Source organism: Podarcis vaucheri (assembly GCF_965113315.1).
Source record: "Podarcis vaucheri genome assembly, chromosome: 4".
Taxonomy (NCBI): domain Eukaryota; kingdom Metazoa; phylum Chordata; class Lepidosauria; order Squamata; family Lacertidae; genus Podarcis; species Podarcis vaucheri.
Window position 1 is genome coordinate 69,153,426 of NC_138762.1, and position 12,777 is coordinate 69,166,202.

The 12,777-nt window shown below is 42.2% G+C and overlaps 2 long non-coding RNA genes across 2 annotated transcripts in view; one reads left to right on the forward strand and one right to left on the reverse strand.

Annotated features, from left to right (window-relative positions):
- The window catches only part of LOC309531444, a 60,091-nt gene that overhangs the window by 32,275 nt on the left and 15,039 nt on the right, over window positions 1–12,777 (forward strand). The window contains exons 7-9 of the long non-coding RNA XR_014219312.1: window positions 4,708–4,865; window positions 6,962–7,121; window positions 7,850–7,959. This is a non-coding gene — a long non-coding RNA (uncharacterized lncRNA). The remainder of the gene's footprint in view (window positions 1–4,707; window positions 4,866–6,961; window positions 7,122–7,849; window positions 7,960–12,777) is intronic.
- LOC309531449 lies at window positions 149–4,712 on the reverse strand. Its single transcript, XR_014219319.1, has 3 exons — window positions 4,577–4,712; window positions 2,037–2,217; window positions 149–706 (listed from the first exon to the last, which is right to left on the reverse strand). It is a non-coding gene; the product is annotated as an uncharacterized lncRNA (long non-coding RNA).

Sequence of the window (12,777 nt, forward strand, 5' to 3'; positions counted from 1 at the left end):
CATATTGACCTCACCCAAGGGATGTTGCAGAGTGGCTGTCATGTGCAGATGCATTGGACACCAAATAGGCCCAGGGAAGAGGAGACATGGGTCCCTGTCGATGGAAGCAGAGGATGGGGAAGCCCTAGAGATATGCAGGAAAATATTTTCAAGTCGTTGGTTTTATTATTTATGTTTGTTTTAATATGACTGTAACCAACCACCAAAGAAATTCCAAAATTCACATTAGAGCAATGCCATCATTATTTGCTACCCAAAATGTTACAAAATAGTGCACAAGGTTTTACATTATCCAAAAGTGTTCATCATACTAGAAGATAAACAAAGCAAGGATGTGAAGTTGGCTGATGTTGTAGCCACTGGCAGTATTTACGTTAAGTTATAGTCTAAACCTGGAATGTGGAAAAGGACATGCCAATTGAGCTTTGTTAGGTGCTGTTTTAGACTACACCTAGAATGCCCACAAAGAAGCATTCCTATACCCACAGTCCCTGAGTGGTGAGAGGTTTCAGGGGTAGCAGCACATACCTCAGGTGTGGTTTCCTTACAATGAAGGGCATAGCAAACTGTGCTGTATTTGTAATGTATGATATCATAGATCATGTGGCATATGATTATTCCAGCATAAGATTCCAGGCCAGATCATAAGCAGAGCAATTGTGGATGGTTGTGGAGCCAGCTGATGATGAAAGCAGCATCATGTATGCTATGAGGGAGGGAGGGAGGGAGGGAGGAAGGGAGGAAGGAAGGAAGGAAACTTATTTAGCTTATACGTAAATCCGGCCCTGGCTGTGGAGAATGTATCCTACATTTTCATTTTGCAAAATATATCAGCACAAATACACTTTAGTGCTGAGGAATAAAGCAAAGAAAAGAGAAGCAGAAGCTATGTACACTCAAGTGAAATTCAGCAATAATTTATCCAGCTGATTTAACGCTTCCCCAAGTGCTGTTCTATCTCAAACGGAATATGCAGAGCATATGGAACTATAGATTTGGAAATTGACCCTCAAGTAGCAACCCTTCTCATGAGTGTAATTGTTTTAGTTAGTAATAACTATTCTTCTCCAGTTTTAAATATTTTAAGGAAAATTTTCCACCTAATTGTGAATCTGTTGTCTGTTTTTTGCCTCATGAGACCAGTAAACATATGGTAGTAGAGACTGACAACCCTACAATCAAAGAAATGTTCATGCTTTTATGATCATTGTAGAGCACATAACTTCATCTACAGTTTTACACAGTTTATCTTCAATGTTAGAGCAAAATGAAGTGGGTTTGGACAAGAGCAGAACCTCTGGCAACTTTTATATGGGCAACTACAGCTCAGGACCACAAAGAAATAACCTGGACCAGAAAAGTTTATGCAAACAATTTTTTGCCCCTGCAAAATCATTGTGGCAAATGGTGTACATAATGAATTTATAGTCTGGCATGCTGAGTGATCTGCAAACACGGCAGTGTAAGCCTCTGCACAAATATATCAGCATAAGTGATGGGGAGGAGGAATAAGCAGTAGCAATGCACATGTTCATTCCTTTAAATTGGTTCCCTTTCAGTTGAATTGTGTATTAGCAAGCTCTCTTGTGTCTGTATTAAAGGCTTTTAAGTATAGCTTTGAATAAAGCTCAATAACAAGAAAACACTCACTCTCCCTCACCCCCCCCCCAATGTGATGGAATGTTGGTAAAAATCTGACACAGAGGCATGATCAGAGAACAATGAAATTAGAATGGTAATTTTTAGTTGACAGAGCAATCTTAAACTTTTCTCTGCTATACAGTGGTACCTCAGGTTAAGAACTTAATTCGTTCTGGAGGTCTGTTCTTAACCTGAAACTGTTCTTAACTTGAAGACCACTTTAGCTAATGGGGCCTCCTGCTGCCGCCACGCCGCTGGAGCACGGTTTCTGTTCTCATCCTGAAGCAAAGTTCTTAACCCGAGGTACTATTTCTGGGTTGGCGGAGTCTGTAACCTGAAGTGTATGTAACCTGAAGCGTATGTAACCCGAGGTACCACTGTATTAATATATGTACCTTTGTCAGTTACTGGTGTTCACCCTTAGCTGGGCCACGATCAGGGTGACTACACCACAAGAAAACAGAGACAGAAATCTGTCTTGAGGTGAACAACCGTAGGCTCCTTCTAGGTGCACACAAAAACCTTCTGTTGCTTTCTCTATGGCATGCTTTCCACGACTTGAGCAGTCCTGCATTCCTACAAGACACAATCATTTATGTTCTTTATTCCCGTTCTAAGAAACACCACAAATTTGACAGGGTAGTTTTAACAGAGGGCTTCAAAAACCCGTCTGAAACTTATTAGAAATAAAGCTAACCTAAAGTTACAACAGTCAAAAGTTTGACCGAATTCTTCTTACATGCTGTTTTCTATATCTATCTGGCATGGCGACAGAATGGGGAGAAAACCACCCTTGCAGAGTGACTAATTTTTGTGACAGGGCTGTCTCTTGCTATTAAGTTTCTCTTGCACCCTTTCTAGTCCCTTTCTATGAGGGGGGAAAAAGCCCTGCAAAGAACTTGAGACAAAATGACCCAAACTTGCCTAAAATGTACTTTCTTATGTGAGGAGATTTATTAAAATGACACTATACTCTGTTGTAGAAGCATGCATCTGATGCTAATAGTTAAAGGCATTTTGGACCAATAAGTCATTAGTCTGTGGAAAACAGAAAGCTTTGGCGGAAGCACATATTGTGCCTATAAACATCATCAGCCACCGTTCTCTGACTCTTGAGCACCACTTGAAACAACCTCTGTATGGTGACTGGTTCCCATGAAGGTTTTATATGCAGCAAATTGGACCCACTTCATGTAGACATTCTCCACCAGGCACTCCTAGTAGTAGCTGCTAGAGGTATGAAAGCAGTCAAAACAACTGATGGGACCCATCTGGAAGTCTTCACACATAACATTGCCACGTATTGTTTTGAGTTAAGTGGCACTGGTAATAAGTAGACCTGCCACCGGCCTAAGCATAGGAAACTTCTCCATCCAGAGTTGGCCCAATGTTCCTTACAGTGGCTAGCAGTAGCTCTCCAATGTTTGTCATAGGGCTGGATCCTTCCCTTAAAATTCTGGGTATCCTACTTCATGTCATTATGGTCCTGTGTACAACTGTCTTTGGCTCAAACTACTAAGCTCCATGCCTGGATCTCCCGATGTCTCCTCCTTTCCCTAAAAGCAAACGCACCTTTTTGAAGCATGGTGTTTGAGATCAGAGCCATAGCATGTATTATGAAAGAATGCAGCTCACAGCAGCACTGGGAGGGAGACGTTTTGCCCTGGTAAATTGCCTGCCCTGATCCAAATGGCCCTTCACCACATGGCTGCCTTTAAGAAGAATCACACATATCCTGAAAAAGGTGAAGTTTGTCCTTTAATACTAGTTCTTGTTTAAGTATGCCAGTGCTGAGAACCCTCCAGTCTTGCCATTAGTGCAATAGCTATCCTTCAAACTGCTGTGTCATTTTCCCTTTGCCAGCTCCTGTGTGTCAAAGCAGTCCTGTATGAGAGTAATAACTGATAATAAGAGAGGGGTATTTGTTTCTTAGAAAGTGGAATGGAGTCATATTCTGAATTGATGCAGCTTGAACTCAGCAATGCTTAAAACCAGGTTCAAGTTGTAATGCTTTCTCAATCTCACATGAATTGCGTCTTTGTTTGAAAAAAGTTGTTTCGTTTCATGAATTATCGGCACTTTTTCTGATGGTTCCCTGAATTGGTGTTGTCAACCGACAACAGTGAAGACTCTGCCAATAGATACTCATTGGCTCCTTCTCTGCCACCTTTTAAACACCTGCTGATAACTTTTCTATTCTGCCAGCCCTAGGCAGGCCATTAAGAGTACATCCCCACAATTGTCTATAGATGTTTTTATTTATTTATTTATTATTGCTTTTAACTTGCTTTTAACTTTTTATGGCTTTAATGTCTGGTTTTTGTTTTATATTTTAAACCCCTGTGATAATTTTATTTTATGATGCATCAGCATATAAATATTTTAATAAATAACTGGTTTTCTTTGATAAAATCATTGCAGTAATACGTTTCTCAGAGATGGCAGGGTGAGCTAGCATATGGCTACAAACCAAAACGACTATGTTGTCCTTCCATTGTTGGAGGCAGTTTGCTTGGCCACTGCAAGAAGAGGATGCTGGACTAGTTGGGTCATTGATCTGATCCAACAGGACTCTTTTTATTCAAGAAGACCATGTTTTTTTCTTTATTGTTTTCTATTCTCCCCTTGGTTTGAGGGTAAAATAAAATTTGATGCTCCATTCTAAGTCAGCTTTCTCTCTCTTCTATGACGGTCTTGCTCATTAGGCCACTTTGACTGAGTTTATTTATTTTTTTGCATAGCACCGTGCACTGAACAGGATCTGAATTGAAGCCACCTTTGGGCGTTGCTTCCTTTTTAAGGCATGCAGAGAAACCCTCTGTACATGTGTGCACACTTAGGGGTCCATGTAATACCCAGTTCCTCACATCCTCCCTGTCCATCATACTGAGAAGGGCATTTTGCTCATTAGAATAACAATGGTCCGTTTCCTTACCTGTTTTTTTAATGGATGAATGGGAGTGAGGATATACTGACTTTTCTATAAACACTTGGATACACGTCTGCTTTTGTCCTCCAATTCTCCCTTCTCCTTCGTTCTGCTGCTCTTGCGTCTTCACCGTTCAGCACCTGGCAAATCCCTGGGTGATGCAAGCGGTTCTAGTCCCAGCTTGAACAATGGGAAGAGTTCCCAAGGAAACCTGCAAATTCAACAAAGATAACCCCAATGTGTCAGAAGCTCTACAGTGCGGAATGGTAATGCACTGTCCTTTCCATCCAAATTGGTAAGGGTATCTAATTAATTTGGCAGAGTTTCCCAGCCCTCAATTACGGCATCTGTTGCAGCACGGAACAATCCAGAGCAACCATCTGTCTTTCTACATGTAAAATGAATGGATGAGCAAAGATATAATTTTATTTTAGCAGCAGAGGGTAGGGACGAGCATGATACCCAGGCTGAAGCTGTACACTTCAAATTGTCAAGGTTAATTACCAGAGAAATATACAGAGCTGCATATTGGGCTGGAGTAGGCTTGGTGTTCCCTGCCAAAGCACAGTTGGAAGGAGATTAGCAACGAGCAAGTTATACAGGATCATACAGGTTTCGTTATATTGGATGTATAAATCTCTTTACCTCTTCCAGCTAATCAGTGCTCATCCCGGTTCCCCACCTGAGGCCCATCTTTCTGCCAAGAGCATCTTGGGCAAGAGAAGCAAAGGGGAACTGTGCAACATCCGCTGCGTCTGGATGCAAACCCAGCATTTGACTGCAGCTGACCCACTCAGGGACTTGGAATTTAAGACCTGTTTTTGATAGCACCCATTTTGCATGTGGAAGTGGAGATACACAACAGCAGGCATGGTTGTGTGTGTGTGTGTTTTGGGTTTGATGAAAGCATCTCTGTGGGGTGTATGGAAATAAGCAATGAACTGTGGCTCCCGTACAGCAGAGGGAAGATCATGCGCAAACAGGTGCTGCGGATGTGTCTCTCAGGGCGTGGGAACAAGGGTCTAAAAGGTGAAAATGAGAGTGCAAACATGAGGCCTTATCAAACGGTTTTGAAGAGCATCAATAATCAGTTCAGGCAAAGAACTAGATTCAGTCCACTCGTGCATCCACATGTGGTTTTGAAGGTGATTTTAGTGGGGCTTCTGCCTCCTGGCTCAGGTCTTTCTAGTTCTGGTAAACACATGTGTTTCACTTGTTGGACCAAGGCAATAGCTTCACCATCCTCCATCATGAGCTCAGACATGCAGTTGAAGGAGCTTTTGCCTTCAGATGAGCAAAACAGGAAACCTCTGCAAGTGTAGTGTTTTGGTTTGTATTGATCAGAACATGGGTAGGCAAACTAAGGTCCAGGGGCCAGATCCAGCCCAATCGCCTTCTAAATCCGGCCTGTGGATGGTCCAGGAATCAGTGTTTTTTCATGAGTAGAATGTGTGCTTCTATTTAAAATGCGTCTCTGGGTTATTTGTGGGGCATAGGAATTCGTTCATCCCCCCCCCAAAAAAAATATATAGTCCGGCCCACCACAAGGTCTGAGGGACAGTGGAATGGCCCCCTGATGAAAAAGTTTGCTGACCCCTGCTTTAGAATATACAATGTGGTTTTCTCAGATCTTCAGCTGTTGTCACTACATACATCTGCAGCAAGTGTTGCCAGAGATGTTGATGTTGTTTAAACAATTTTCAACAAGAAGGAATCATTCCAAAGCTCATGGTGTATAAAATAAAATACATAGGTTATTTTCGTCAGGGCTACATAAACCAGAAAACAAAACACAAACCGTTTAGATTGCAATCCTGTGGCCCCTGAAAGGGCATCCCTGGGGCGATAGGATACATCAGATTGCTTTAAGTGCTCATGGAAATTCATTACCAATTTAGTGCAAATTTCTCCCAATACAGACATTTTTCTAGGAAATTTTGCCTAATAAACATGTTTTGCAAAACAATTTCCCATAATATAAGACACCTGTGTATGTTTTATCACTGATATATGCATTTTTATGCACACTTATCCTAGTATATGTCTTTTTGTACAGGTTACTTGAACATAGAACTGCACTGCAAAATTCTGAGGTGTGAATTGCAAACGATGGTCAGTGTTTTTTTTAGTTTGCATATTGTTTCAGAAAGTGCAAATCTGGTAGGTTTGCTTTTAAATTCAGCCAGAAGCAAAGGGCAACAGGGTCATGGCTAAAGCAGAAAATCCCAGCTTGAGCTCCTTAGAGTTGCACTTAGAGTTGTATGCCCAGGCCTATCAGGAATGCTTTCGTACTGACAATATATCAGCACTCTTAGACCTTGTGTCTGTCAAACTGGAACATCCTGATTTAAATTTTATTTAGCCTTTATTGATTTTCCTTCTTTTTCTTAGCAAGGAGAAGGCATGATGTATATTCCTGTGAGCTAGAAGGAATGGAGAAGCACGATTAAAAATGACCTACTTTAGTATGATAAATAATACGTCAGAAATTGAACAGATGGACCCCTGCTGCTACATTCAAGACTAATTTCTCACCCTTCTTCATGCTCAGGTTTGGTGCTACATTATAACTGCATCCTTCTAAGCCTTTCAGCTTGACCCATCTGATAGACAATGGTTCCTGTACTGAACACAGTATATTCTCTACAGCCATATTTATGCATGGTTATCTGTGTTAAATCAAACTCACTGAGGGTGGCCTGGGGGTTCCCCTGTAACTGGTGGCTTCACCTTTGACTCTGAAAGAGTCTTCAAGCTACATTCAGTTGAATGCATCAGCACACAGGCTCCTATTGGAAATCCTGAATGTTTTCAGATGCCTCTTTTACACAACGGGAAGTGAAGCTGGTGGGGAGGAGGACATTGGCAGTGGCGTGCACCCCCCCTTTCCCCCATGCAGCTTTATTTCAGCACAGAGAACTTAATGTAGGGTCCGCCAGCGTGGTGCCAGGGTGCCTGCTGGTATCTCCTGTGGTGCCTGAGAAATGTCTAATTACGTATCCCCTCAAAAATCTACATTGTGTTAAAGATTCTTTGCTCTTCCTGTGCAGTTCCTGTTTGCACTGGCTCACCCTTTCATACATAAAACACTCTCTTAAATAAGCCCACATCTCAGTGGATGCCAGCATATTCAGTGGACACTCTCTCTTCTGTTCCGAACAAAGAAGAGGTACACGGAGCTTCTCTTTTTGAGTGTTGCATTGGCTGATGTAGGCACCTTTCCCCTGTTGCACGTGCCCACACTAATTTGTGGCCCAATCTCTTTGTCTGCTCCTTTAGGTGTGGAAGCCATTTTGTGTTGCCCCACATTCCCATGGCAACCATTTTGTGTTATGCTACACTCCCATGGCAGCCATCAAAGTTCCAAATGTGCCCACTGGCCACGAAAGGTTAGAAACCCCGATATAATACCTGAATATTGCTACCATTATGTTTTTATATGGTTGGAAGTCGCCCAGTGTGGATGGGGCAACCCAGCCAGATGGGCAGGGTATAAATAAGAAAATTTTGATCATCATCATGTATGTATATTGCTGGCGCGTACTTAAATTGTGCCCATAGTGGTACCCATTTGCCTGATTGCCACTGAAAACCTTACTTTATTATTAGTAATAACAATTAAATTTCTGTACAGTGGTACCTCAGGTTACATACGCTTCAGGTTACATACGCTTCAGGTTACATATGCTTCAGGTTACAGACTCAGAAATAGTACCTCGGGTTAAGAACTTTGCTTCAGGATGAGAACAGAAATCGTGCTCCAGCAGCGTGGCGGCAGCAGGAGGCCCCATTAGCTAAAGTGGTGCTTCATGTTAATAACAGTTTCAGGTTAAGAACAGACCTCCGGAACGAATTAAATACTTAACCTGAGGTACCACTGTACTGCCCTTCATCTGAGAATCACAGGTGGTTTACAACATAAAAACACAGAAATATATAACATAGTAACAAACAAAACAACATCCCTCACTATTTTGTGGCTACTAAATTGTGACATCTCCAAATTTCAAGTAATTTTGAGTCTTTTATTTTTATTTTTGGACAGCTGCATTACGCCACGCTGCAGAATTCCATAATGTTTTTGTGCTATTGTTCATGGCTTGTTTAATGCATGTTATCTAGTAAACATTCACTTAGGTTTGCTCACAATTCAGTACATCCTCCTTGAGAATGAACTATTCAAAATAATTATATTGCTAATTAAAGGGAAAGAGAAAAAAGGACAGACAAATTATTTTGAACTTAATCTTTGAAAATCTCTTTGGTGGGGAAGATCATCACAATCCAAATGTAGGGTTACCATATGGCTGGAATTTCCCAGACATATCCGGAATACCGCAACAACTTTTCTGTCCAGATTTTCACTGTTTGAATGGCAACCCTACCAAATGCATTTCTGTGGTATTTTATTTGTTTTGCTTATTCACTACCATTCACCCTCCACAGCTAATTAACACAAAATATTATACTTATTTCCTGAGCCAGATTTCCCTTTCCTATACAAGGGATCAAAGAATCATGTCTGGTAGGTAGACCAGCTTTTCCTAACCTGGTGCCTTTTAGATGCAGGACTACAACTCCCATTATCACTTGCTATTGGCCATGCTGATGAAAGTTGTCCAAAACATCTGGAGTGCACCTGATTGGGGAAGGCTGTTGTAAACGAACTCATTTATATCAGTAGAATCTGTGCACACTTCCTGTGCCCCTTTCAATTCCGTCCATCCCCATAGGTTTCTAAAGCCCCTCAGAATTGAAAACACAAGTTGTCATGTCCTATCTCCACTAGTGCCAAGTGAAATGTCAAATTCTTCTGAATACTTGTTTGTGGCAAATTGGTGTGAAAAGAACTAATGATAATGGATGGATCCCCCTACCCCATGTACACGGACAGTGGTTCCTTGGTTCTCAAATTTAATCTGTTCTGAGAGTTCGTTTGACTCCTGGAACTTGTTCAAAAACCAAGGCTTCTGATTGGCTGCAGGAGCTTCCTGCAGCCAATCGGAAGCCGTGTAAACCACATTGGTTGTTCGGCTTTCAAAGGACATTCGCAAACCAGAACACTCACTTCTGGGTTTGTGGCATTGGGGAGCCGATTTTTTTGACAACCAAGGTGTTCAACAACCAAGGTACCACTGTATTTAAAATCCGCTTTGAGTTCCCGCCCCAAACAAACAATCAACCAGTGTATAAATTTTATGAAATAAATAAACGTAACCTCTTGCTGTCATATGAGGAGTTTTGCTGGACTGAGACCGCTGTGTTGGGATGGAACTTGACACAGTTGAATGGGCATTGGATCTAATCGGTTGTCATGCGGAAACAACCGCTTTTCAGTGCTATCATCCAGCTGGCATGTGTCTTTAGTGCACAACTGGTAAAGTGGAACACATCTTGTTGACGAAGATCCCCTTTCCATAAAAAGTAACAAACCAAAATCATGGCAGAAAAATAATTGACACTTCACATCCATTATACATTTGTACCATTTCCAAAGATGGTGTAAATCCAACCTGACATGGCACATATGGAAAATACGTTTTCCTTATTGCTCTGAAAATAACGTTGGAAGTGCTTTTAATGTAACATAAACTTTGGCCTACAGGCAAAGGATTCTTAAGCCTGTCTTCCCAAGAGTAGCAACACTGTTGGCAGAGGTTTCCTTTTATGCATTTTGGCTGCTTACTCTTGTATACAAGGACCCAGGCAGAATCAGGGAATAATTTGTTGTTTGTGCTTAGCAGGAAAGGGTTAACAAGTGTTTTGTGTGTGCCTGATTCACGGGGGGGATTTAAACTGCAGGAAACAGAGCAGTGGTGCAATGTAGATAATTTTAGACCCTGGACTCTGGTGCTATTTGTGTGTGTTGCAGGGAAGTGCTCTTAGGTGTATTACTTCACTCCCGATTGTGGCAAGCCAGCTGTACTATATTGGGAGGGGAGGGCTTCCTGCTCTTTCTGCAGAGGGGAGCCATGGACTTCTGCCTGGAAGTCTTGTACTGACAGCACCATTGCAGCAGAATTAATGCTGGCTGGGCCTTCAGCCCTAGCTGCTGTTGTAACCTGTAGCCTAACCATCATCCAGATCCAAAGAAAAGGTGCGTGAATGTGCACGCAAGGACTGATGTGATTTAGTACCTGCCGACTAGTTTTCCATACGAAACTCTACATAGTAGTGATTGGTTTGGGTTCCACAGGGCGGATGTTTCTATCTTCCCAACGTGAGAATGGACAATGGCAAATAACTGGAGTGCAGACATGAGTAAATAAGTATGACGCGTTGCCTGCCTGAGGTATGAGCAGCTAGAATACAAAACAGGAATACAGTGGAACAAGTAGGAGGCAGCTGTTTATTGTGGAAGATGCATACATTTTTGGCCGATGTAATCTGCTGAAAGCATGCAGGTGAATGAGCTGTTGACAGTGTGACATTATTAGGACCAGGGGTGCCAAAGTAGATGGAGGGCCAGATCTAGATTTGGGATTTATTCCCTAACTGTTGCTTGGTCAAGTACTGCTGATCGGAGATGCCAATTTTGGAATCAGTAGGGGGATCATTTCACATGGGTGAAATGCCTGCTTTGAGATATATTCAGGATTCAAGATTTGATTCTAGTCACACTTATGTAGGAGCAAGCCTCACAGTACACAGTAGGATTTGTGTACTGAGTCAACATGCGTAGGATTGTGCCTAACTTGCAAAAAAGGAGAGGCCGTTTTTTCTAGCTCCATATCTTTTGGCCCTCTCAAATAGCACCTCTGCAGTTGGTCAGTAGCTGTTTCAGATTGGGCCATCTCCCAGATAACACCTAAGAGAATTGTAATGTTTGAGTATAGAGATGCTAACTTGTCAAATTCAATGGGAAAGTAGGATGCTGCCAGGATAACGATATCCCTATAGCAGCCGCTTGAATTCTGTGAAACACAGTAAACAGAACTGGGGATGGAAGCATTATAGTTTATATCATATGTCTGGAATTATTACTTTGGCAGGAGTGAGGTGGGCGCAGGTGGCATTCAAATGCCCCATTAGGTGCATGAGCAAATTCATACTTGGCAGTTAGCTGCCCTCTGTCAAACTGCAGTTTAAGGTTTCCGAACGCTAAATGCCGCTGTGGCAGCCACTCACACGTCTACAGGCGTTCAAGTCTTGGGAGCTTGCATTTTATCTATGATCCAAGTACAACTCTGTAGGCAGACACAAGCTCCCAAGTCCATTCATTTCATGTGTGTGTTTGTCATTTTGGAATACTCAAGTCTGGCTCCCCATGATATTGTGCTTGTTGCCATTTCTTTGAATGCTTTAAAAATACACATTAAAAATTGTTCTGTTGTATTTTACTGGGAATCAAATGTGGGGCACCTGCCAAAAAGTGAATAAGGGGGGGGGACCCTTTGGGTACAATATGTAACAGTTTGAGATGTCTCTCTCTCTCTCTCCCCAACCCCCACTTACAATATTTTTCTGATTTAATCATGAAATGTCCCACTTTTCTTTAGGACGTCCCTATTTTCCTTGGAGAAAATAGGGACATGACCTCAGTAAGGGTATGACCTTAGTCACTTCACAGTTCCAGGATACACATGACAGGGTCCTTTTTGCATACCCCCAGGGGAAGCCATGCCACATCAAGATGGGGGCCAATGTCACATAACTGTGGAATGGGGCCCTGGGTGCAGTCTCACTGCCCCTTTCTTTGAAAGGCCTTTTGTTGCTTGTATAGACCAGACTTGACTACTGAAAATTCTAATGGCTCCCTCAAAGACAGCCAGAGGAAGCTGGAGGGGATTGCACAGCTATCTGTTCCATCTCTTGTTTACCTTTTCTTTCATTGGCAGCTGATTGCGGTTGCTCTTCCCAACTCCTTGGGAAAAAATAGCCACTAACTGAGAGAGATTTATGTGTCAACAGCGGAGAAAGGTGGTCAGTGGAGCTACGAGAAGCATGAATACTGGAGAAAGGTGATCAATGGGTCTACAATCCCTTCCAACTTTCTCCTTGAAGAATCTACATAATTCTCATCAGTCAGAGTCTTGCTCTTCTTCAGAACAGTTCCATGTGATGAGGTAACACGCAGCCAGGGTCTCAGTACATGGGAAGCTGCAGTGGGTTAGGAAAGCATTTCAATCTTCCAACCCTGTTGAGGTCCCAACTAAAAAGGATGTGGAAAGTTATCGTTACAGGGCACAATGAGACATCCTACAGGG